This window comes from Echinops telfairi, unplaced genomic scaffold (genome assembly GCF_000313985.2).
Source record: "Echinops telfairi isolate 266 unplaced genomic scaffold, ASM31398v2 ScPeMD7_9;HRSCAF=40, whole genome shotgun sequence".
In the NCBI taxonomy this organism is placed as follows: Eukaryota; Metazoa; Chordata; class Mammalia; order Afrosoricida; family Tenrecidae; genus Echinops; species Echinops telfairi.
In genome coordinates, this window is record NW_022103906.1 from 1,531,421 (window position 1) to 1,559,392 (window position 27,972).

The following is a 27,972-nucleotide window of genomic DNA, read 5'->3' on the forward strand; positions in this document are numbered from 1 at the left end:
CATCCATCCATTGTGTCAAGCACTTTTGTACAGTTGTTGCCCTCAGCATTCTCAAAACATTTGCTTTCTACTTGAGTCCATGGTATCAGCTCCTCCTTTTCCTCTCCCTCCCTCCTCCCCCCGCCCCCATGAAGCCTCGATAATTTATAAATTATTATTATTTTGTCATATCTTACACTGTCCAACGTCGCCCTTCACCCACTTCTTCGCTGTCCATCCTCCAGGGAGGAGGTTATATGTAGGTCCTTGTAATCTGTTCCCCCTTTCTCCCTCACCTTCCTTCCACCCTCCTAGTATCACCACTATCACCGCTTGTCCTGAGGGGTTCATCTATCCTGGATTCCCTGTGTTTCCAGTTTCTAGCTGTACCAGTGTACATCCTACGGTCTAGCCGGATTTGTAAGGTAGAATTTGGATCATGATAGTGAGGAGGAGGAAGCATTCAAGAACTATAGGAAAATTGTATGTTACATCATTGCTACACTGCACCCTGACTGGCTCGTCTCCTCCCCGCAGCCCTTCTGCAAGAGGATGTCCAATTTCACACAAATGGACCCTGGGTCCCCACTACACACTCCCCCTCATTCACAATGCTATGATTTTATTTATTTTTTTTTGGTCTTTGATGCCTGATACCTGATCCCTTCAATACCTCATGATCTCACAGGCTGGTGTGCTTCTTCCATGTGGGCTTTGTTGTTTTTCAGTTAGATGGCCACTTGTTTATCTTCAAGTTTATCTTCTTTTGATATACTCCCTCAACACAAGAAATCTTATTTTTCATTCCATGCCCTTCTGAGCTCTTTTAATTATTTTTTCTATATGCATGTATCTCTATAGAATAAAAACTAATGTAAAAATTATAAACAGAGCCTACAGGTATGAGTGACTAAATACTAATCCATACATAAGTTATCAAGTGTTAAAAACTCTAAAGATGTTATTATAAGATAAAAGGGCAAATATCAAGAACTAGGAGTATTGTTTTCCACACCAATGTCACATAATTCTGCTGGAGTAGCATATTTCTATTTAAAATCAATATCATCACTTAATTCAGATTTGGATATTTTCATTAATTTCTAGAAATGGTTTTAATCAAAGGCTAAGTATAATAGAATAGCTGTCATCTTTATACAGAAATGCTACACATTCTCTGTTTTTTGACCCATCACTTACTCCTCAGGAGTTAGTCTTCAAATGTACTGAGTATTTGTAAATACTAAATGATCTCTAACAGCATCATTTAAGAAAAAAACATTGGCACAATTGGCCTGTTAGCAAACGAACTGAGAAGGCACGTGTTATTTGCATAGAATTATGGTATAGAAATTGTGGTATATGCTCCAAAACATAAGTGTTTTCAAGTAAAATGGACAATATTTTAATAGGCTTAATATAAATGACTGAAACGAATTATGAAATTATCCATTTCAGTAGCCCAGCCAAGCATTTGCATGAGAAAAGGAATCTAGGAATGTAGTGCTTTAGGTACACCAAGGTATAGTTTCAGAAGCACTTTTCCTATGTTTTCCTTGTTAGGGAGGTAAGTGAAAACACAAACAAAGTCATTCTGATTTTATGACAGTCATGGTTTTCAGAGTAGAACCCAAATCCAGGGTCTTGTTCACTCTAATATCAGGAGGGCAGATCACCAGAACGGTCTCCTTCAGCACCACAATGAACTCCACCTACCAGGTGGGAATGAAAGGGCAAACTGTTTGCACTGCTATCACCATGTGTCCTACCTAGGAACCTCTGTAATGTATACAGAGTGTAAATTATTATCAGTAATGAAGGAATAAGATAGTCTGAGAAATAAGAAGTCTGCCCAGGTAGAAAAATCATATATATATATCACATAAATATACATGTTATATTTTATTGGTATATACTTCAGATATCATACAATTTAATTGTTCAATTATATTAAGAGGAGTTGTACAATCATCATCACAATCAGTTTCAGAACATTTTCTTCCTGTGGTCATTGTTATTAGCTCCCCATTCCCCCCACCCCTACTGCTATGCCTCTGGGCAATTATCAATCCAGTTACTATCTACACAGATCGACCTGTCCTGAGCTTCATATATAGAAATACATACTTGGTACAAAGAGAAAGCAAACAGCTGATCAAACAAAATCTCAAGGGTAATGACTAGAAACCACATAGGGGAAAACCTCATTCCAAAAAACAGCATGACTATTAAAATATATTAAAAGCTGAAACTACTTTAAAATGAGTCAAAAGGGAAATCAAATGATAAGGCATTACCTTTTAACCACACTACATCTGCCATAATCCATTTTATGATGATCTCTCTATGATACAAAGCAATTCACATCTCTTAACTATAATCCGAGGTGATGCAACCAGAGGCTTAATGACGTGTGGACCCTGCACCTGTCCACTGTCAATAATGCCTTCTGAAAAACGAGGTGGTCACAATTTAAGCTCTGATACCATTCTCTCCTTTGAATTTGGGTTTTATTATTTATGATCTTTGGATCACACAAGCTGGTGTGATTCTTCCATGTGGACTTCAATGACACCTTGTTTAGATGGCTGCTTGTTTGAAGACAAGCTTTTAAGACCCCAGATACAGTTCGTTCTGATAGCCTGGCACCATCTGGTTTCTTCACACTCTGCTATAGCACCCCTATCTTCAGTGATCTCTTCATGAGAGTGGGTACCTAGCAGGGTCATTTCATAAGAACCAACTGTTCTTATATTGGGTTTAGAATTAAATATGAAGCCCCAACCCATTTATGTATCTATAGTTTAGGTGTGTCTTTGTTTGCTTCAGAGACATTACCATAATTTTAAGATAGAGAAAAGTATAAATTATCCTGTGGGGTATAAGGCAATAAACTTGGCAGTATCATTAATTTAGCAAGTGGTGTAGAATTTAAAACACTGTTGGAGAAAGGAAGCTATACAAGTGTAGGTTCATTTCAGATTGCAATACATGAATTGTTGGCTTGTAAAGATTAAACTCTGTACAGTATTTGTGCAAACAATGGGATTGGTGATAGGGGGAAACTTTCAATTACAAGCATTCGCAAAGGTCAAACCATATTTACCAGATTAACAGATAGCATAAGTAAGCAATAAAGGTATTAAAATACTAAATATATCGTAGTCCTGGGCCACCATTCCTTGGGCACCTTCAAAGCAATAGGTCCAAACCAAAGTCCAACAACCCCCAATTCCATAACCTTTGGATAATAGGCATCTTCTTCTTTTCCCATTAAGAGCATCAGCCTTATATTCAAGGAAGTATGTTGCTTCCTTACATTCGCTACAGGTGAGCTTGAGGTAAAGCCCATTTCACTTTGGCATTTCCACATTAAATCCTTCTGTGTGTCCTAGGAAGGAAGTTGTCTGAAGTCCTGGTAATCTATAAGATCCAGCCTGGATCATCAAGGGCTGGAGAGTCACTAGAAACATTTCCGATTAGGAACCTAGTCCTATATAAGAATTGTTAAGCTTTTTTTTTTTTTTTTTCCTGATGAAAGGTTGCTCTTCCCAGTTTATCCACCACAGAAATGTCATCATACATCTCTCCCTCCCCCCATCTTGATTTGAGCTTCCAGTAAGGTTCCTTTTACATTCCTGCAGGGCTGAGTTTCCCTTTACATTCCTGTAGGGCTATCTGATGATTCAGAGTGACCTTAGCACAATATGGTATGGTAAAAACGGAAGGGTCCTCTAGCCCTTCCTTCATCTTGAAAAACTGACCCCAGATGAGGTGAGGTCTCCTCTAAGTGTTTTTTTAAGTTATACATATAAAGTGGGTGATAGATGGTTCATAGGTTCTAGGCAGACCATCTATCTTGTTGCTCAGGAGACCAGATTAGAAGAGTACATGATCTGAGAGCAGAAGGCTGTTTTTGCCCTAGTTTTTACTTTTATAATTGTGGACTCATACAATGTTTGTCCTTTTGTGATTAACTAATTTCACTCAGTATAATCATTGACAGTTGCGCCCATGTCAAGCGGTGTTTTATGGTTTCAACATCATTTTTATGGAGGTATAGTAGTGCATTGGATGCATGTACTTTCTTTATCCATTGATCTACGAATGAGAATGTGGGTTGTCTCCAGCATCTTTCTAACGTGGACTGTGTTGCTAGGAACAGGGAGGAAATCCTGTCTGATGCTGCTCTTTCTCTTGCTTTCCCAGCAGAGGTCTTGCTGAGTCACGGGGCATTTCTTCCTCATGGTTTCAGAGAGCACCAATCACTTTTTATCATAGTCTAATTCGTTTGCAGTCCACACCCCCTCCAGCATTTGTTGCTCTCCCTCTTTTAAACAAAACAAAACAAACAAAAACTTGTTATCATTGTGTGTAAGATATTATCTCATCATTGTTTTGATTGGGATCTCCCAAATGGCAAGTGATCATGAGCATTTCTTCATGTATTTGCCATTAGAGTGTCTTCCCTGGTGAATTTTCTGTTTGTGTCTCTTGCCCAACAAAGCAGGCTGATCTTATGTGAAGGGATTTGAACCCAGATCTTCTGAATCTCAAAACACTGTTCTTCCTAGACCTGTCACCGTGTTCACTTTAATTGGTGCATACGAGTCAATACAGGTTGAAGGAAGTGATGCACTGGGATTAGACACTATTTAAAAATTTTTTACCTATCAATCTTAAGTAATTTATTTCTTTGCTTCATCTCAGAAAACTTCAAGACCAATAAACGACTTTGTCTCAGGTAACTCTGGTAAAGGTAAATTTCATAAATCACACACTTAAAACTGCTTTTTATAGAATACTGTTAAGAGGTTTGTGTGCCAAATTAACTTTTCATCTATTTCAAGTCCCATATTTTCTTTGCTTTGGAATAATTTCATCAAAACTCTCTATTCCGTTTCTAAAGGAGTAAACTTCGGAAGCACTGGAAAGTGAAAACACTGTAAAACTGCACTGACTGTTTTACAATGAGAAAGAAAATGATCTGGTTTTAGAGAAATATTCTGTTTAAGTGACTTGCTAATATCCATGTAAATCTTTTGGTATCTTTATTTGCTTTTGTATGCATCTATAGAATTTCTCTGTATTGAACCAGAGTGAAAATAATTTTTTAGATTCATAACCTTCAAAGGAAAGAAGCCAAATATTGGTGTTCATGATTTTCAACAAATACTTAATTTAGAATGACATCTAAATAAATTGTTAAAATTCTGAATCACAGGACAGACCACATGCACACAGACTTTTTATGGCAGAAATCAGGAAATCTATTTTTTTTAAAAACAAAAACAGAAAAAATGGAACCCATGCTTATTCTCTGATGAGGGAAATACTGGAACCTCTGAGCAAGGTGCCGTAGGTGACACAAACGCTGTGAACCACAAGGTCTACAGTTAGAAGCCACCTGGCTTCCTCGTGAGAAAGATGAGACTTTCTACTCTTCTACATATCTACAGTCTCCGGAACCCATAGAGGCAGTTCTCCTCTGCCCTACAGGGTCCCTGGAAATCGAAATGGACTCAATGGCAGTGAGTTTTATAGCACAAGTAACTTTTCAAAGCTTATTATAAATAAAAGAAGAGCAGGCCTCATAAAACACACACACACACACACACACACAAATACGATACTATAAGGTATATGCAAACTCACAGCAACCCTATTGGACAGAGTAGCCTGTAGCTCTTCATGGTAGTAAAAAGCCCCCAGGACCAGAGAATTTAAGGAAGAACAAAATCAATGTAACAATAAGGAATAATGGATGGATTTTTGAGCTTGCTCTTAATCATAGCCCTAATCTAAGAACAATTCATTTTTATGCTGAAAGTAACTCAATACCTGCCCTAATGAAGTTATCACTGAAGGCATAGCAAAGTGTTGTGGAGAAATTAGATGATGACCAGCTATCAGAAAGAATAGTGTTTGGGGTTTTAAAGACTTGTCTTAAAACAAGCAAGCATCTAAGTGAAAGGACAGTTAAGTCCACACAGAGAAGCACACAAGCATGTGTGATCCAAGGATAGTAAATAATAAAATCCAAGACCAGAGGAGTAACTGGTAATAGAGTGAAATGCTGAGCACACAGTTTTCATAAGGTGACGGAAGACAGTGATAGCCCCAAATCTATTTGCAGCATCCCTACTTGGTTTAAGCCTCTGGTGAATCTCCTCTGACTGTTGACCCAGGATGTGAATAGCTTTGTAATCAGAGTGAATTGGAAATTGGACCAATACAGATGTGTAGTTAGGTGTCCTCAAGATTTTTTCCAACTCATCATACCCTATGGACAACAAAACAAAATACTGTCCAACCCAGTGCCAACCCCACAATTGTCCTTATGGTCAAGTCTATTGTATCCACAATGCCAATCCATCTTGCCAAGGGCTTTGCCTCTCTACTCTTTCAAGCACCATGCTCTCCTCTGAGGAATGGCCTCTCCTGAAAACATGTCCAAAGTATGCGGGACTGGGTCTTGCCCTTCTTGCCTCCAAGGAGCATTCTAGCTGTACTTCTTCCGAGGCAGATTGGTTTCTCCTTTTGGTACACCTGTGTGCTTGCAGCATTCTTCATCAGCACCATAATTCAAATGCATTGATTATTCGTTGATCTTCCTTATTCAATGTTCACATGCACAGGAAACAAAAGTATCTTGTCTTGGTCAGGTGCATCTTAGTGCACAAAGTAACATCTTTGCTTTTCAAAACTTTAAAGACATGTTGTGCAGCAGATTTTCCCAATGCAGTGTGTCCTTTGATATTTTATTGCTGCTTGGAAGGCAAGACAAAATCCTTGGAAACCTCAATCCCATCTCCACTTATCATGATATTACCTATTGGAACACTGCTCAGAATTTTGGTTTCTTTTACATTGAGTTATAATCCATACTGCAGGTTGCAATCCTTTATCATCATCAGCAAGTGCTTTAAATCCTTTTCCTTTTCACCAAGCAAGGTGGTGTCCTTTGTATATGTTGTTGTTGTTAGGTGCCTTTGAGTCAGTTCACAGCCCTAGTGAACCTATGCGAAACAGAACTGAACACTGCCCAGCCCTGTACCGTCTTCACATTTTTCCTATGCTTAAGCCATGGCTGCAGCCACTGTGTAAATCCATTTTGTTGAAGGGCTTCCTCTTTGTCACCGCCTCTTGATTTTACCAAGCATGATGTCCTTCTCCAAGGACCGGTCTCTCCTGACAACATGTCCAATGTCTGTAAGAAGTTTTGCATCCTTGCCTCTAAGGAGCCCTCTGGAAGTACTCCATTTAAGACAATGTTTGTCTTTTGGGGCAGTCCATATATTCAATAGTCTTCCAGCACCACAATTCAAATAATCAATTCATCTTCAGGGTTTCTTACTCAATCTCTAACTTTAACATGCATATGAGACAATTGAAAATACCATGGATTGGGTCACGTACACCTTAACCCTCAATCTAACATCCTTGCTTTCAATATTTTGAAGAGGGCTGGTGAAAGCAGATTTGCCCAATGCAAACCAGTTGTGCGACCTCTTCACTGTTGCTTCCATGAGCATTGACTGTGTGTGAATCTAAACAAGACAAAATACATGGTAACTTCATTTTTTTCTCCATTTATCATATTACCTTTTGGTCCAGTTTTATACATTGAGTTGTAATCCATACTGAAATCTGTAATCATTAATCTTCATAAAAATTGTTTCAAGCCCTCCTGGTTTGCAGAAAGTAAGTTGTAGTCATGTATATTGCAGGGTGTTAATAAGCCATTTTTCAACCCTGATGCTGTGCTCCTCATACAATCCAGCCTCTCTGATGTCTGACAAGAGGGTATCGACCTAATGCACACCTTTCCTGGTTTTAAAACACGCAGTATTCTCCTATTCTGTTCTGAGAAGATCCACACAGTTGAATGTCTGAGCATAGTCAATGAAACATAAACATCTTTCTGGTATTCTTTGCTTTCAGCCAAGAGAGATCTGAAGCCAACAATGATATTCATTGTCTCACGTCCTCTTTTAAATCTGGGCTGAACCGCTGACAGTTTCTGGTCAATGTACTGCTGTGAGTGTTGGAAGATGATTTGTTGCAATATTTTACTTGCATGTGATATTAGTGATATTTCTCCATAATTTCAGCATTCTGTGGGGTCACCTATCTTTGGAATCGGTACAATCTGGACATCTTCCAGTCAGTTGGCCAAGTAACTGTCTTCTAAATTTCCTGACATAGACAAATGAGTGCTTTGAGTGTTTCATCAGCTTATTGATCCTTTTCAATTGGTATTCCATCAATTCTTGGAGCCTTGTTTTTAGCTAATACCTTCAGCCAGCTTGTACTTCTTCCTTTAGACCATTGATTTTTTTTTTTTATCATAGTCAACCTCCTAAAATGGTACTGTAACTGTGTATTCTTTTCATCCTCTGTTGATGTTACCTGTACGTTCAATATTTTGCCCATAGAATCTTTCAATACTGCAACTGGAGACTTGAGTTTTCCCCTGAGTTCTTTTAGTTTCAGATGTACTGAGTGAGTTCTCCCTTTTTGGTTTTCTAACTCTCGGTCTTTGCACATTTCCTCACAGCATTTTACTTTATCTCCTCAAGTTGCCTTCGCAATTTTAAATTCAGTTCTTTGGCATCACCGTTTCTTACATTTGCCTTAGCTGCTCTATAGTAGAGGACACTTCCGAGTCAGTTCTGCCATTCTCTTTTCTTTCTTTCTTATCGCTTCATGCTTGATGTTCATAGTGTCATCCCACAGCTGGTCAGGGCCTCTGGCGTTAGGGTTTATTATGTGAAATCTGTTCTTGATATGTTCTCAAAATTTGAGTGGGATAGTGTCATATTTTGTCTCTGGCAGACTTCCTTTCATTTTCTTCCATTTCAACCTAAACTTGCAGATGAGCACAATCGGCCCCTGGCCTGGTTTTAGCTACTGACATTGAGCTTCTCCACCATCTCTCTGCACAAATGCAGTGAATTTGGCTTCTGTGCATTCTCTCTAGAGGCTTCAATGTACACATTCACCATTTGTGTTGTTGAATGAAGTTATTTGCTCTTAAGAAATCATTGGTCTGGCAAAATTCTATCATGTGATCTGTAGATGTAGTTAGTTAAAATGAACACCTTATCATTTTGTTATCCCTTCTGACACATTTTATATTTTCTATAGTTTTTATTATTTCCTGTTATCTTTTTTCAAATAAGGTTTTTTTTATATTTTATTGTGTTATTCTTATTGGTTGCGTGTGTGTATTTCCTTTTTGTTTTTGTATGTTTTTCTGTATACAGAAATAGGTAAATCTATAGAGGCAGTAACTGCATTAATAGTTTCTCAATTTTATGGCAGGGAAAGTGCAGGTGGTGGAGAATGGAGAATGTAGTAGTTAGAGACTATGTCGATTAGACACTTACGGATAAAGTTAAGAGTGGCATCCAGCCTACCAATCAGGTCGAAGCCTGATGACACCTCCTTGGACATGTGGGCTTTCATATAAGAGAGAGACAGAGCAGATCCATTTACCTTCTATGGAACTGGATCCTGTGTCTGGTTCCTCAGTCTCCTGCTAATCACAGAAGCTGCTAACAGACTACCAATGGTGGATTCATTCAGCTGACCTTGGATTTATTTACCTCTGCATCCACCAGCCTGTGGGACATCCCTCCTCATCCCCTGGCTTCCTCATCCTGCTTCCTATTTGTCCATTTCTATAGCTACTATATGAATCAGTAGAAGCCTGCCTTGGACTTACCTACTGCTGCAACTGTGTAACCCATTTCTCCATAGAAATCTCTCTGCATATAAACAGATACAAGGTTTGGCTTCTCTAGGGAACCCAGTCTAACACAGGGAGCAAAGATGAAGAAGAAGATGTTCTAAAATTGAGTGCAGTGATGATTACACAACTCTTTTTAACATCTTTAAACTAATGAACTGTGTGATATGTGAATTGTCAGTAAAACTGTTAAAATATTTTAATATAGCTGGCTTAGCACTAGCTAGCTATAAAATGATTCCAAGTCAACTTTATCCCATTCTGTCTTCCTCACAGACCTATTTTCAAGATCAAGTGGTTGATTTTCCTATTGACAGATAATTTAAGCTGCATCCTATTATTCAGTTTATGCTTCACACACCTGAGATTCTGCAAAATATGCTGTACTTCAGATACTCTTAGAGAGTGTTGTGTTCTGGGGATTCTGCCTCGCTGAGCAATCTCCTACTACCAATTTGGTAAGAGATGAGGAGAAGAACAAAAAGGCAACAAGTTAGGAGCTGTATTAGCTGGGGAAATTTTTCTGAGAAACAGGTGACAGGATGTGGCAACTAACCCAAAGAAGGAGTAGATTTCAATGATGCTTTGCTATCTAGCCAAGCAATCTACAAAGGACAAAAAATTATTTGTCCACAACATTAATCCAGTTGTAGAAAAATGAGACAATCACACCATTTCTCCAACAAAGCAAATAAAAGGTTGAGGAAGAGTATTCCATTACAATCATTAGAGAACATTCTGTTTTCTTCAGTGTTCTGATGAACTTGCTGGACATACCACTGTTTATGCCTCTTACCTGGGGTGGGGGGATAATGTAAATAATGCATTCTGAAAAGAGAGTTCATACTATGTTAGTTACTTAGTGCTGCTACCAGAGAACTGCCACAAATGTATGACCTTCACAAGCAGAGATGTCTTACCTCACAGCTTAGGATGCTAACTCTGAGTGCCAACTCCAGGGAAGGCTTTCTCCCTTTCAGTCTTGAGGGAGGCCCTTCCTTCCTCTCAACAGCTAGGAACCTAGTGTGATGTGAATATTTCCATGTGTCTTGGCATCAATCTTTTTCTGGGTCCAGGAGGTTTTCAGCACAGGGACCCCAGATAGAAAGGAGGCACTCCGTTCCTACCATTTCTTCTTAGAAGCACTGAGGTCTTTCCTTCTTTGCAAATGTCTCTCTCCTGTGAAATTCGCAAGCCTCTCTGGCAGGGCACAGACACAAGCCAGGGGTGCACATGGTAGCCAACTCAAAAGGAGGGGAAAAGAAACAAATTAAAAAGAGGACATGGGTAGTGGGGGAACAGGGCACTAACGCACCCAAGGTGAGAATATTGTTCATGTCTCCACAGGAAAGGGAGAGAGGGACCACACCTCAACCTGGTGCGCCAAGCCTTGCGGGCAGCATACCAGCATGAGGCAGCAGAAGGGAACTAACGGAGAGGTCTTGAGGCAGGCTCCAATCCCAGCTACGTCAACCCCTGCCCCAGAAGATTGCACTACAGAGGATACTGAAGATACAGCCTGAGGAAGGTGGCTGTTCTGCTCAGACCACAGGGGAGCAAACAAAGAGGTAGAGAGAGATTGAGAGAGAGCGAGAACTGTCTAGCCCACCAAGCTTCAAGGCCTACATTCCTGCTCAGAGAATACACAGAAAGGATCATAGGAGTGGCCCCATTACAAGACATGACTTCCCCTCACTGACCCACGGTGCTGCAGGGGACAGCACTGGAGACAAAGTAGGACAAGTGACTGGTATAACACCCCACCCCCACTCTACCACCACCACCAACCAGGGTGAAACAAGAAGGGAACACAACAGAGCAGCAAGGGGAGCAAAGTAACGAAGTCCCAGAGGAATGCCCAAAACAGACTTCAGACTCAGAGGGCAGGGCTTGGCACCTCTTCAGACCTGATTAAAAAACATTCATACAAGCCTGGAACTATTTATAGGCTTTTTTTTCCCTTTTCTTTTTTTACCCCCTATGTATATCTATATAAAATAGTCCAGATAAACAATCCCCAGAAAAAACAACAACAGGTATGATGATTGAGGGGACATGGGAGAAGAGGAAGCAGGGGAAAGGGAAGGGGAATCCAACAAACTCAGAGACAAGAGAAAAACAAGAGGTCAAAAACCAATGGCCAGGAGGGTGTAGACTGCCTGGTGGGTTTGGAGCAAGTGTAATGCAGCTGAGAGGAACTATAGAGAGCTGAATGAATGTCGAACATGAGAGTGAGACAGGAGGAAAGTAAAAGGAAATAGAGGAAAGAATTAGGAGGCAAAATACATTTAAAGAGTTGTAAATATAGGCACATGCATATGTTAATATAGTAATATATAACAATAAGTATATAGGTCTATGTACATATATTTATATGTTAAGTATTAAGGCAGCAGACAGGTATTGGTCCTCTACTCAAGTCCTCCCTCAAAGCATGAACACTTTGTTCTAAGAACCTGCCATTCTATGATGCTCACTTGCCTAACACAATCACTGAAGACAAAATGGGTGCATAAGCGAATGTGGTGAAGAAAGCTGATGGTTCCTGGCTATTAGATGATATAGTGTCTGGGGTCTTAAAGGTGTGAAGATAAACAAGGGCCATCTGGCAGGGAAGCAACAAACCCCAAATGGAAGAAGCATAACAGCTTGTGTGATTATTAAGTGTCGACAGGATCCATTATCAGGCATCAGAAGATGCAAAACAAACTGCTTGATGCGAATGGGGAAGGTCAGAGTGGAGACCCAAAGCCCATCTGTAATCAATTGGATATCCTCTCACAGAAGGGTCACAAGGAAGGAGCAAGTCAGCCAGGGCACAGTATAGCATTGATGAAGCACACAACATTCCTGTAGCTCTTTAATGCTTCCCCCCCTACACTCTCATGATCCAGTTGTACCTTATGAATCTGGCTAAACCACAGCATGCACATTGGTACCGATAAGAGCTCTCGACACCCGGAATCCAGGATAAACCCCTCAGGAACAGTAACAGGAGTGGTGAAACCAGGAAGGTAGGAGAAAGGTGGGGGAAGAAAGGGGGAACCAATCAAAAGGATCAATGTATAACACCCCTCCCCAGGGGAGATGAACAACAGAAATGTGGGTGAATAGAGACAGTGGATGGTGTAAGATATGAAAATAATAATAATTTATAATTTATCAAGGGATTATGAGGGTGGGAGGGAGGGAAAAAAGAGGATCTGATACCAAGGGCTCAAGTTTAAAGAAATGCTTTCAAAATGATGATGGCAACATATGCACAAATGTGATTGATACAATTGGTCTATAGATTGTTATAAGAGCTGTAAAAGCCCTCAATAAAATGATTAAGAAAGAAAGAAAAAGTTCCTCAGTTCATATTATACATATATAATGCCCAAGAGACCTATGTGACCATAGTGAATAAAGTTGCTATGCAATATTATAAAGTGTTGTTATTTATGTTATCATTTAATCAATTTAAACTTGCCTAGCTTTTAATATTTTCTACTTTTTTTTGGTTGATGTTTTTGTTTGTTTTACTTTGTTATTCTTACTAGGTTTCTCTTATTTCTTTGTTAAATTTTCAATGTTTTTCAATATATATGAAATCCAGGATAGGTAAATCTATAAATAACAGTTGGATTAAATATCCCTTGACAATATGTCAGGGGAGGTTGTCGAGAAGTGGAGAGCTAATAACAATGAGTACAGATTGAAGAAAATGTTTTAAAGTGATTGTGGTGATGATTGTATAGCTCTTTTTGACATGAGTGAACCATTGAATTGTATATGTGCCAAAAAACCTGTTGTGAAAAGAGAAAGTGTTGTTATTTATTGAATTGATTTTATAAGATTTGTAACTAAAATTACTAAAGGCAGCTAGTTATCATTATTCACATTAAGTATTTCAAGGGTTGCCTTATAACTTCCTTTACAGAGCTTTTAAACTTAAGACTTGCAGCTTCACAATATTTTATGTTCCAGGTCAAGTTAATGAATATTTACTCAGTAACAACTACGCGGTGGCTTCATAAACGAAGAAAGCACCCTCCTTTCTGCCTGAGGACACTCGATTTACTGGGGGAGAGAACGTCCCAGGACCCTCAAGGAGTGTCGTGGCTGTGATAATTCAATTACAAACTGATTGAATCAGAAACACAAAACACTGGACTTTGTTACCAAAATCCCAGAGCACGCTTCACATTTTTGTTTGTCATTGCCCTGGTCCCAACACCAAATCCCCTAGATGCTGGGATTGAGTTGTTTGGAACAATTTGTTGTACCATATTGATTTCTCTCTCTACTTCTCTTCTTCATGCTGGGAAAGAGTCAATATTTCATGCCAGCCATGTACAAAGAGGTTGTAAAAATACTGTTGCATGTACTTTCAAACAACATCCAACAAAGAGATTTTTAAATCTAAGAAAATGTGTTTTCTGAGGGTTAAGCCTCCTCGATCCCACTCCCTGTCTGACTTCTGAAGCACAGTAGGGTATGGTAGAAATAATAAGGGCTATAAGTCAGGAGACCAAAAACTCAGGCCCTAACCAACAGTAAGAACTTTAGCAGACAGGCCACTTCACCTCTCTGATCCCAAAGAAAATTCAGTGACCTTAATCAATGTCATTCATAATTTGTTATGACCCACACAGTTGCAGGCTTTGGTGTGATCAATAAAACATAGGTAACCATATTTATGGCATTCTGTGATTTCAACCAAGATCCATCTGACACAGCAATGCTATCCTTCATTCTACATTCTCCTCTAAATCTGGCTTTGATTCCTGGCAATACCCTGTTGATATACTACTGCAATCATTTTGTAATTATTCCCAGCAATACTCATGAATTATGCTCCAGATCCTCAGACATCTCAGTATCCAGGAGCACCAACGTGCTGATATTCTGGTCTTGCAGTTGTCTGAGCAATTACCATGTCCACCATTCCATCCCAACACATCTGTGTTTATTTTGCAATTGTCAACTCTAATTTATCCAATTTACTTTTCCAGCTTTCGTTTTTCAAGAAAAAAAACCTGTTTCCCCTTTGAGCCTAACAGTATCTGCGTTCCAGTGATCTTACTTGCTTTTTCCTTGTTTCTGCCCTGCTTATAAAGTGTAGAAGTTATGGAAATCATTACAACCATTTTCTTGAATATATTTTTATCTTTCTTGCTTTGTCCCCATTCCACTTTATTTAGTAGGCGACACCTCCACCTTCTTTAATCCTAACACTACATATTCTGTTCCTGCTTCTGAGTATATGAATGTGTTTGGAGAGAACCACACATGTCTGTGTGAATGACTCTCTTAAGTGACTGCTTGGTTTAGAAGGGCCTCACTGGCAATCTATTATTTCCTTGACCAACTGGAAGAACTCAGAAGACACTTTTGGCAGATGCTCACAACCACTTCTCGCAAACGCCTGGCCTTGTGTGTATATAAAGTCTGTACTTTTGTATAATGCCAATATATGAAACTCCTTCCGTCACACCCTTTCACAGATATAGCTCCAAGACTGAATCTTTTCTCTCAAGGAGCACCAGAAGGTATACCTCCAGGAACTACAATTTATTATGTAGTCTACTATTCTCTTTATTGGAAAACACTTCTCAGCTAAAAATATGTCATGATTCTTATTGAAAACTAAATGGAACCACACTTTCCCTCATCCATGAGCAATTGCTTAATTTTCTTTTATACTAAATTCCATGTAAGGTTTATTTATAATCAGCATTTTCATCCCCTTGTCTCTCTTAATTGCTTTTAATAGTCTTTTCTTCAGCCTAAGAACACTTTTCAGGATCGCCAGTTATCTCCACACCTATATGACCACAAAATCTCATGGTCAATCTTTAGTTCTTCCTTCTCTTAATGCGACTGAATTGCATTTTAACACAATCAGTACCTTTATCACTTATTCAAATCACCCCCCCACCCCCGCCCCGCCCCACCCCGCCACCTTTCCCTTAAGAACATCCCCACATTTTTGGTTTTCCCTCTGTGTTAAGAGCTATTTCCTCTCATTATTTTTTGTTGCTCCCACTCTCATCTTCCTGCCTGAATGGTTGAGGATTCCAGGGCTCAATTTTAATCCTAGACTCCACTCAATTCCTGAGTAATTTTATCCAATACCGTGACATTTAGTACCATCTTGGGACAAATACTTTCATCATTTAATCTCCAGACCAGATATGTTTCCTGAATTCAGTACTTACCAAATGCCTACTAAATATCTCAATGTTGTGTCTAGTAGGTATCATACTTAATATGCACCCAAACTTATTTCCAACCCCCACATTTATCCTTCCCACATTTTCCTGCCTCATAAATGATAACTCTAGCATTTAATAACTCGGACAAAAAGTATTGGGGTTATCCTCGATTTCATTTTTTAATCTCAAAACTCACCTTCACTCTGTAAGCAAAATATATTGACTCTAGTGTCAATATATACCAAGAATCTGGCCCACCATGTTCACCACCACAGCCACTACAGTATAAGTAACCATACTTTTACTTGAATTACTGAAATGTCTTCTTAACAATCTCCTAGTTTGTACTTGACCCTTATGAGCATTATCAACAAAAAGACAGAGCTATTTAAAAACTATTATGTCACTCCTGAACTCAAAATCCTTCATTGGTTACCATATTGCTCAGAATGAAATTATTGTCCTTCAATAATATAATGAATCTGAAGGATTTTTCCTTCTCTGTTAAATCTCTAATCTAATTTCCAGACACCTATCCCCACCCATGCATGCACCTGCCATGTACACACACTCACTTTGTTTCTATCACTGGCCTCCATGCTAATCTTCCAACTCAGAAAAATTGTGTATGCCTATAATGCTCTTTCCATAAATCTCCCCAATTTATAATGCCCCACTTCCTTCAGACGGATTGCCCACCAAATAGTAATCCCTTTCTAACTCTGTTTTATTGCTTTATTTTATCTTTAAGTCTTATTTTATCTGACATCCTCTATGTCTTTATACAAAATGTGTCTTTTTGGTCTTAACCTAGGCTTCAGATAGATTTTACTCCGGCGCAAAGAAGACTCTATCATAAAGCTTGTGTAAAGTTACGTTACCGAAGTGATCCCAGAAAGCAGTAGTAAAGGATCATGGGAGAACAGGAAATAAGGGAAGGCCTATACAGGGATGAATGATCACTTTGGCCTTCTCTGTGAGTAACTGGTACTCAATCACACTGGTGACTTAGTGAATTCTGCATTGAGCTGTTAAGTACAAGGTTAGAATCCACCAGCTCCTCGAAGGGATAAGACTGAAAATCTACTCCTATAAAGGGTGAAAGTTTCAGAAACCCAAAGGGGCAGTCTCCTCTGCCATTTGAGCTGCTATGAGTCAGAATCTGCTCAATGGTAGTGAGAGGTTTTGTGTTTTTTGGTGAATCTTACTGGTACCTACAGAAGAGCTTTCTAAAATAGAACCTGAAGTAATTCATCTGGAAGCAAAAAGAGAAGACCTGGTTCCCATTGTTGTTCTTATTAGTCAAGAAGGTTCCGCTGGTGGCTGGCAGCTTCCTACTTTGAGGTTGTTCACATGAATAAACGTTGAGAAAGGTGAAGAGGGAAGAGCAAGGCTTTGTTAAATTGTAGCTACAATAAGGTGGTAAAAACATAGTGGAACCGGCTCAAATAAAATGTAGAACCCAGAAGATGGGAAACGGGCCTAAGAAGTGTCCAATATTCCCTCCAAGATGTCAAACTGTGCCTGATGCACACTTTTTTATATACAATACATAAAAGTGGATATAAACATGATAATTTTAATCATAATGAAGTTCTAACAATTATGCACTCCTTATTAATGCCAGATAGTGTTCTGTGATAGTGAGGGGATTTTTATGCCAACATAGCTCCCATCGGCACATGTGGGCAGATGTAGGCTGTCAATTAGGTCACACCCCGATTGGATACTGACAGAGATAAATGGCTCTTCAAGGCTGGTGCATTTCTTTTTTCCTCCCTGGTCATCAGACCAGCACACTGCTGCCAGAGTGAGCTGCTCTGCCTCTAAACCGTATACTGTTCTACCTGTGGATCGAGCCAACCCAGGGACCATTGTGGACAGAGTCACTGTGCCATGCGTGCTTCTCCATGCTGCTGTGCCACCCCATCTTTCCATGTGCCTGCACTCCAACTCCACTCGTCTTGCACCTCCTGTGCTTTTGCATCATTATACCTTGAGGGTCCACTGTCACCTGCTGTGTACGCCTCCACTTTTTATCTTCCTGCTGTGTGCTTCCTTGGCCTGGGACCAATGGCTGGCATCAGTTGGAAGGACCTTTAGTATATTAACTGCCCCACAACAGGGAGTTGGACTGACCTCTCTGTACTGCTGTGTGGACTAATTTGCTGTTATATACCTTTTCGCTGTATAAACCTATCCATCCATCCATCCATCCATCCATCCATCCATCCATCTAAGGTAGTTTCTTGCTCCAACCTGGCCAATAAACACATGTGGGGTTAATTGAAGGGCGGAGGGATAAATGGCTCAGTGAGCCTCACACTTCTAATTCTCAGGTCTCTTGCTTTCTGATGGTCGGACCAGGGTGCAGCTGCCTTAGCCAGTTAACTGCTTTAGCTGTCAAGACTCACTTCCTGTGAGACATCCCTGAGGAGAAGCCACATGGACCTACCCCGATACAGCCCTGGTGCTGAAGCACCCATGTGGAGACCCCTGCCAGCGCTGAGATGCTTATACGTTCACTGACTCTGCTTTCCTCCTGCAGTCGGCATCATTGCGTCTGCTTTGTGAGATGGAGGAGAACATTGTGGATTGGTGTTGGACATACGGGTTAATGTTGGGCTTGTGGGATTGGGCAGCACTGGGTAGGGATATTTTCTTGATATGCACTTAACCTTTATTTGCAACTCTTTCTTATACATATGAGTTTCTGTGGATTTGTTTCTCTAAAGTACCCAGACTAATACACTAGCTATTTATCTATATAAAATCATCAGTGTCCTGGTTTTGTTTCTCTAGAGAGCCCTTCCTAATGCATGTTCTAAACATGTAAAATGTATTAACCCCTTTAATCATCACCAAGGACCTAGGACCAGTACTATTGTTGACTTTGGGTTACAAATGAAAACAGAGTTTAAGTGACATTTTAGTTGCCTAGTGATCCTGTTTTATCAAGCAGAAATGTATTCTCTTACATATTAGGAAGTCAATATTTTGAATGTAGGACTCCATCTCTAGTGGAAGTCCTTTTCTCTTTGTTGGCTCTGGACGGAGGTGCTTGTCATCAGTCTTCCCCTAGGCTTCGAAGGTGTTCAGCACAGGCTTCCTGGCTCAAAATGATGCGCTTGGCTCCCCTTCTTCTTTCTTGGTGATACTGGGCCTCCTTCTCCTCTGCTCAGTTCATTCTCCCTTTCCTCGTAGAAGATAACAAGTGCTGCAGCGCATACTGCAGGGACTCCCTCGTCCATCACACCAGGACTCTGACTCCGTCAGAGCGCTGTATCCTGCCCTTGTTCCCTGATTACATCAAGGACGATGATAATACCATTATGGAACTACCCAAGGGCATCACTACATGACTGCCCAGCTACTGAGAACCATGGCCCCACCAAGTTGACACATATTTTGGTGTGATACATTTCAATCCATGACAAGTGACTTGTAGTATTCAAAACAAACATTGAACCCTGTCAGTTTTTTTCAAGTATTACACTACATAATAGTGTTGGGACATGGTAGTGGCAAATAAACATTAATGGAATAACTACATCTCATGGGATTCTCCGACCTCTAACATTCCTCACTTTTTGCTTCTAAATTGGGCTTGGTTCAACGTGATTGATCGCTCGTGGGGTATTTTTTAGTCAATGTCTCTCTATCCTGAGCAGAACTACCTATCTTGATAATGTGTTCATGAGCTCACTAACTCTACACACATTTTGAGCACATACAATGATCTGCATTTTCCAACAGTTATTAAAAATTTACAATGCTCCCTTCAAGAACTTGAAAGTCTAATAGGACTTTCACAAGAGTAGTCTGGGTGGCCCAAGCAGCTTATGATCAGGTGTTAGCTTAAAGGTTGGTGATTAAAACTGCTACCTGCAAGGTCAGTAGTTCAAAATCATCAGCTTCTTCATAGGAGAAAAGTGAGACTTTCTACTACCATAAAGATTTGCAGTCCCAGAAACCCATAGGGGCAGTTTTACCCTGTTCTAAAGTGTCACTGTGAATCAGAATTGATTTGATAGCAGTGAGGTGTTTGTTTATTTGTTTGTTTTTCATGTCTCTGTAGAAGAATGGTCTGGTAATCTGCTTCCTTAAATATTACAGCCAAGAAATTCCTATGGAAAAGTTCTACTCTGAAATGCGTGAGTTACCATTATTCAGAATGAACTCCTGGGAGAAATAACAACATTTGTAGTAATAACCTTACCGTCACTGTGAATGGCATCAGGAGTAGCCCTGAGATGGGAATGGTTTTCTCTGCCTGAGCAGGATGTGGAAGTAGCATATTAATGTCTCTGCATCTTTAGTGACTAACAGTGAAGGGCTGGTCTGCTCAAAAAGACAGAAAATTCCAGGCAGTGTAGCAGCAGATGCAATAGCATAATTTTGAAAAGGTACAAATTCAAATAGCTATTACTAACTTTGAATTTTCAAAGGGGCAGTTGACAAGAACAGGGAAGAAGATAGTTTACCGAGAATATCATGTATAGTCTTATACGCTAAAGCTAAGAGAGCTTATTTTGAAGGTAAGCCACAAAATGTTATTCAGGACAATGAGTTGGTGAAACTTAGTTTTAAAAATATCATCTGGGTGGCTGTGTGGAGTAGGAGGGTGGTGAAGGTAGGCTGTGAAGTGATTACAATAATCCATAGGCCCAAGCACTATATTTCTCTCTAAAGAAGACAATTCCATCCCTGGGGAAAGACGTGGAAAATAAGTCTGAGGATTTTAGAGGATGGTTTAGCTTATCTTTGGGTTTAAAAAATTTCTGAATGCTTTGAACTTTCCTTGTTTGCCATGCCCTCCAGGGAAGCTAATGAATGTGGCCATCAAAGAATGCGCCCGTGCTCAGACTTAGAATTGTCCCATTCGTACATCATCATTGACAGCCTGCCACTGCAGTGCCAGGAGTCCCATAACCTTATTCTGTCATGAAGGTTGCTGGAGAGATTTACTGGGACTGCCTAGCAAATAAGCACGCCATGCAGGGCTCCTCCTCAGCAGCTTAGGGCATGATAACAGGAATATAAAGTGCTGCATCATCGACACAGTTCTGCTCACAGGCGGTGCTGGGCAAAGACTGCTTTCCCAATGTCAGGCAGGGCAACAGACCTCATCATCTCGAATCTCCCCAGCACTCACCACCCCTGTGTCAGGAGAGTCAGGTGGACTAGAGCAAGAACAATGATCTGAACTAGCCCGGGAGGTAAAAGCCACATGAACCCCCAACGATCAATCAGTTTTCCCCAATTGTGAACTGAATTAGATATCCTTTAGGTGCATTAGGCATGTAGTTTTCACCATAAGTACTGCAATATAATTTATAGAAATAATTTTATATTCTTGGTAGAAACAAGTAGAAAGCATCTGTTCCTTCTTGTGTACTTTGTATTTAAGGTAAGATTATTGATTGTGAAAATAAATAAAAGTCTAAGAACCTATCAACATTGGAACCCGATTTTTCATTTTTATTGAAATATAATTCACATATACAATTCAATAATTCAGTTATATTAAAAAGATTTATGAAATCATCACCACAATAAATTTAAGGACATTTCTTCTTTCATGTACTCAATGGAAAAGAAAGCAGAAAATATTTACATCTGAGACAAATAAGAAGTGAGTCAAAAGGGAGAGCAAGTGACTTAAGTAGGTCTGCAGTAATCCACCCTACAACGATGTCCGTCTAAGATGGAGGCCATTCACATCCTTTGTCCAGAGTCAGAAGGCGAGTCAACAGGGGCTTAATCTACATGGAGACTAGGTAAAGAGATTTGGTGCTTTTATTCTCATCCATGTGATTGATGCTGTTGTTAGGTGCTCTCCATTCAGTTCTAATTCATAGTGACCCAGTAGACAGTAGAACAAAATAGAACCCAGTCATGCCCCATCCTCCCAATTGTTCCCACGGGGGAGGCCGTCTTTGCAGTCACTGTATCAATGAACCTCCTTGAGGGATTTCCTCTTTTTTGCTGTCCCTCTACTTTACCAAGCATGATGTCCTTCTCTAGGGACTGGTTTTGTTTGACTCTATGTCCAAATTGTGGGACATCCAGTCTCTAGGAACAATCTGACTGCACTTCTTTAAAGACAGATTTGTTTGTTCTTTTGCAAGTCCATAGTACTTTCAGTATTCTTCCCCAGCACCATCATCCAAATGTATGGATTCTTCTTGGGGCTTCCTTATTCAGTGTCCAACTTTCACATGCATAGAAGGGTATTGAAATTACTACGGCTTCAGTCAGAGATATCTTAGACCTCAGAGTAATATCCTTGCTTTTCCGCATTCTAAAAAGGTTTAGTGCAACAGATTTACCCAATGCAATGGATCATTTACTCTCTTGACTGCAGCTTTGATTGTGAGTCCAGGCAAGATTTTGACCATAACTTCACTTATCATGATGTTGCTTATTGGTTTAATTGTGAGAACTGTGGTTGTCTTTTTAAAAAAACTGATTTTATTGACATACACTTCATATATCATACATGTTAACCATTCAATTGTATAAAGAAGAGTGGAACAATCATCACCAGAATCAATTTCAGAATATTTTCTTTTTGTCCTCATTGTTACCAGCTCCGACTTCGAGCCTCCATCTTCTGCCATAGGCAATTATCAATCCAGTTTCTGTCTTCATAACTCTGCCTATCCTGGTTTCATGTACAGAAAATCATGCAAAACACAAACAGGAAGAAAACAATCAAACAAAACAAAAATTAACAACAGTAGAGAAAACAAAAATCTCAACAAAAAAGAAATCAGAAAATACTAAAAGCTGCAATAAACTTTAAAATAGGTCAAAAGGGAGAGCAAATAATAACAATCTAGGCACATTGCCAAAATCAACTTTACAGTGCTCTGTATGTAATAGCAAAGCTCTTCATATCCCTGGACTGTAATCAGAGGGTATTCACTGTAGGATTAATCCATGTGGATTTTTCATTTCCACTATCATCGACAGTCTTCAGCAAACCTGTGTTCACAATTGTTCACAATTTAAGCTCTGATGCCATTCTCTCCTTCATATTATTATTTTATTATTTATAATCCTGGGATCACACAGGCTTGTGTGCTTCTTCCATGTACACTTAGTTGATGTTTCACTTACATTGGTACTTGTTTGAAGACCAGACTATAAGACCTCAGATCCTATACTTTTCTGATAGTGAGACACCATCTGGTTTCTTCATCACAATTTGCTTTATCACCCACATCTCCAGTGAGCTCTTCATGAGAGTGAGCATTGAGCAGTTCCAGGTCATCAGACCTAATTGTTCTTAGATTGGGGCTAGATTTAAGCACAAGTCCAGAATCCATTCGTATATATGTCTCTCATTCACTTTAAAGCTATCATTATTTTATGATCAAGAACATTATAAACTATCCCTCCTGGGGCACAAAGTAATTCTACTGATTGTTTCCTTAATTTAGTTAATGGTGTAGAATTTAAAGTACTTTTGATAATAGGAAATTATACAAGTATAGGTCAGCTTCAGACAGAAATACAAGAATTGTTGACTTCTACAGATTAAACTTGTAAGGACTAAAGGCTGTTTACACAAAAGTGTGTGGGATGGAGATAAAGCAAAACTTTCAGTAACACCTATTCACAAAGATAATACCATGCCTACAAGATTAATGCATGCCATAAGAAAGTAAAAGGACATGAAAATATAAAATAAATGGTAGTCCCCAGCCTTCAATCATTGGGCACTCTCAAGGAAAGTGTTCCAAACCAAAGTTGCCGTTTTCTCTACATCGAGTTTCAATCCACATTGAAGGCTGCAATCCTTGGTCTTCATCAGCAAATGCTTCAAGTCCTTCTCATTTTCAGCAAGTCATGTTGTGACATCTTTATATTGCAGGTTGTTAATAAGCTTTCCCCCTATCCTAAGGTTACATTATTCTTCATATAATCCAGTTCCTCTGATTATTTGCTCAGCATACAGATTGAATAAGTGTGCTGATAGGCTACAACCATGATGCACACTTTTCCTGATTTTTCAACCATGAAGTATTTTGCTTGCACAACTGCTTCTTGATACTTGTACAAGGCCCAAATGAGCAAAATCAAGTGTTCTGGGATTCTCATTCTTCTCAAAGCTATCCACAGTTTGTCCACACAGTTGGATATCTTTGAACAATCAATAGACAAAAGTAAACACAACACAAAATTTGTTTTCTGGTGTTTTATACTTCCAAACAAGGTTTAGCTAACATCAGCAATGATATCCCTTGTCCCATATCCTGAATATCTGTCAGTTCCCTGTCAATGCACTACAGAAACCATTGTTGGATGATGTTGAATGAACAAAATGTTACTAACATGGGTTATCACTGATACTATTCTATAATTTGAGCATTCTGTTGTTACCTTTCTTTGGAATAGGTACAAATATGGATCTGTACCAGTCAGCTGGCCAAGTTATTGTCTTCCAAATATCTTGGCATAGACAATTGAGTGCTTCTACACTTTATCAGTTTGTTGAAACATTTCAGTTGGTATTTCATCAATTCCTAGAGCCTTGTTTTTGACTAATGATTTCATTGCAGCTTGTACTTCTCCAATAACAAATGTTCAAAGGTTACCTCTTAAAATAGATGAATATTGACTAATTATTTTTGGTACAATGACTTGGTACTCTTTCCACTTTCTCTTGATGCTTCCTGCTTCATTCAATATTTTGTTCATAGAATTTCTCAACATTTAAGTTCAAGGTTTGAATTTTTCTTTATTTCTTTGTTTAAGACATGCTGAACGTTATGTACTTTTTTAGTTTTCTAAGCCCAGATCTTTGTATGTTTTTCATAACATTTTCCTTTGTCATCTCCAGCTGCCTTTTGAAAAAACAAGTTTTCAAATCTTATTTAATTATTCTTTCTTAATCATCCACCTTAGTTACTCTGCTTTTAAGAGCAAGCTTCAGAGTCCCTTTTGACCCCATGCTGACCTTTTATTTATTGCCTTTTTCTGTCATTTTGCTTTCTTCAGTGTATGATGTTCATGACGTCATCCCACAGCTCATCATGTCTCCTGTCTGTTATCAGTATTCAGTAAAGCAAATCTGTTCTTGAAAGGTTTTCAACATTCAGGTGGGATATACTCAAATTTTTACTTTGACTCTTTTACATTTGTTCTCATTTTTCTCAACTTCACTCTGAACTTCTCTTTGAGTAATTGATGGACTGTTCCACAAACAGCCCCTGGCCTCATTTTAGCTGTGCATATCGAGCTGTGCCATAGTTTCCTCTCACAGATGTAGTCAATTTGATTTCTGTGTATTCCATCTGGAGAAGTCCAGGGTTATAAACTGTCTTTTGTGTTGTTGAAAAAAGTATTTGCTCAGAATAATTTGATGGTCTTAAAGTTTTATAAAGTGATTTCTAACTTCCTTTATATCACCAAGATCAAAGTTTCCAACTCCTGCTTCTCCCTCTTCGTTTCTATCTTTCATGTCCCATCGCCAATACTGTAATGATCAATGAATCTTGATTAAATGCTTGATCACGTTCAGACTGAAGACATGGGTAGACTTCCTTAATCATCACTAGTTTCTGTGGTTGGTACATGAGTTTGAATAATTTATATTGATTGAATATCCTTGGATATGGATAAATATCATCCTATCATAGAATGTATTATATTTCAAGGTAGATATGAAACATCCTATTTGAATGAAATGCCATTCTTCTTGATTGTTTTATTCCTAGCATAGTAAACCTTATGGTTTTCTGATTCCAAAAACCCAATACTGGTCCATTTCAGCCTAGTAATGCCTAGAATATCATTTTGTGTGTTCCATTTCAATTTTTACAACTTCCAATTTTCTTAGATTCACACTTCAAAAATACTTCAAAAATGTATACACAACAAAATTAATGTAAGGAGAAATTACACTCATTGATATGCAATTGTATAACAGAAAGAAATCCAAAAAGCTTTGTTCAAACTGTACTTCAAGCGGGCTGTCTATGGAGGACAAGGCCAGAGAGTCAAATGCCTCAAATGCTAAATGCAGACCAAGCAAGGCACATTATCTGAAGGCAACTTAAAAACAATAATGAATTATACTAAAAATAAGTATGATTTTTATTTTTACCATTCATCAGTAATTCTAGACATCAGTGATAATCCTCTTCCCAACTATCTTTATTCATCCAAATTCTGAACCATTGCTGAAGTTATTGTAGTTCTAGTGATATATGTATGCAAGAATGCTTTTAACTTAGCAAATGTTTGTTAATTCTCCCTTAATAAACATTTTTCAACAATAGACTTAATTGAAAGAATTCCCAGTTACTCAGTGGGTCCCTAAATAGACTTAACTACACACATCCATTGTGAGATCCTGTTTATAACAGTCCAGAATATTTAAAACTCTTGCTTTGAACAGTCTGTGTCTCCAAACCCTATGTACTACATATCACTACATTCCCACAATTGTTTCACAATAAATAAAACCAAGCCAAAAAACCAAACCCACTGCCACTGAGTTGCTTCTGACTCTTAGCAATCCCATAGGGCAGAGGGAAAATGTCCCATGGGGTTTCCATGCCTGTAGTCTTTATGGAAGCAGACTGCTACCTAGGAGCAGCTGGTACATACCACTTGCAGTATTAAGTCAGCTGCCATCTACTTAACCACGGTCCCAAAGGATTAAATAGTGATAACTAAGAGATTTCAAAGACATAGAAGCAGAATTTGAATTAATTCAATATTTAAATTCAGTGTGAAACTTGGAGTTTTCATTTGTGTTTAGAATTTAAAACTGAAGCAATATGAATGTGAGATATGATGCCTTTGTTGGGTAAGTACCAATTCTAGGACAATTCAATATATGAGATAGTTGACTGGTTTTTAGTAATTCTAGAATTTAAATTTATTTGTACATATTGTCAATTATTTAAAATGTTAATAAAAACAATAAATTAATAATTTAAATGGAATATTACATAATGATTACTGACAATAAATTTGTGATATGAAGATGAGAGGTGTTTGTCAAAAACTCAGCCTTCTTGGGTATGAAATACATACAAAAATATATCACAGCTTCAGTTACTTGCTATCAGAGTGACTGAGCAATCATACCTTCCTGAACTGTCGTCTTACTCTCTAAAAAATGGGCTAATGAAAAATAAGACTGAAATATCAATATACACCAAACAAACAAACAAACAAATGGAATTACTAATGATGACCATTTATTGAGTGTATGAGGGCGTACTCAAACAAAAAAAATGATTTTTTTCAAAACTATGCATTTAATTTTTTTATATAAAAGACCTTATCACTTTCAAACTACTCTCCATCACAATTAATACATTTGTCAAATCTGTGACTCTATTCTTGGAAACATTTTTGTTTGTTTTGTTGTTTTTTTAAAAACATTTTATTAGGGGCTCATACAACTGTTATTGCAATCCATACACACATCAATTGTGTAAAGTGCATTTGCACATCATTCTCAAAACATTTTCTCTCCACTTAAACCCCTGACATTAGGTCCTCATTTTTCCCCTCCCTCCCCGCTCCCCCCTCCCTCATGAGCCCTTGATAGTTTATAAATTGGTATTTTGTCATATCTTGCCCTGTCTGACGTCTCCCTTCACCCGCTTTTCAGTTGTCTGTCCCCCAGGGAGGAGGTCACATATAGTTCCTTGTAATCGGTTCCCTCTTTCCTATCCACTCTCCCTTTACCCTCCCTGTTTTGCCACTCACACCACCGGTCCTGTAGGGCTCATCTGCCCTGGATTCCCTGTATTTTCCGTTTCTATCTGTACCAGTGTACATCTTGGAAACATTTTAAAAATCTCTTTATTTGGGTGATTGACAGCACCTCCCTCATTTTTTTCTTCACCTCTTCTATGTCATCAAATCGCTATCCTTTCATGTCCCTCTTCATTCATGGAAACAAAAAGAAGTCGCATGGCGTGAGGTCAGGCAAGTAAGGTGCACAGGGCAAGATAGGCATGCTGTTTTTTGCCAAAAAAACAGGTGCACTGAGATGGCTGCACAAGC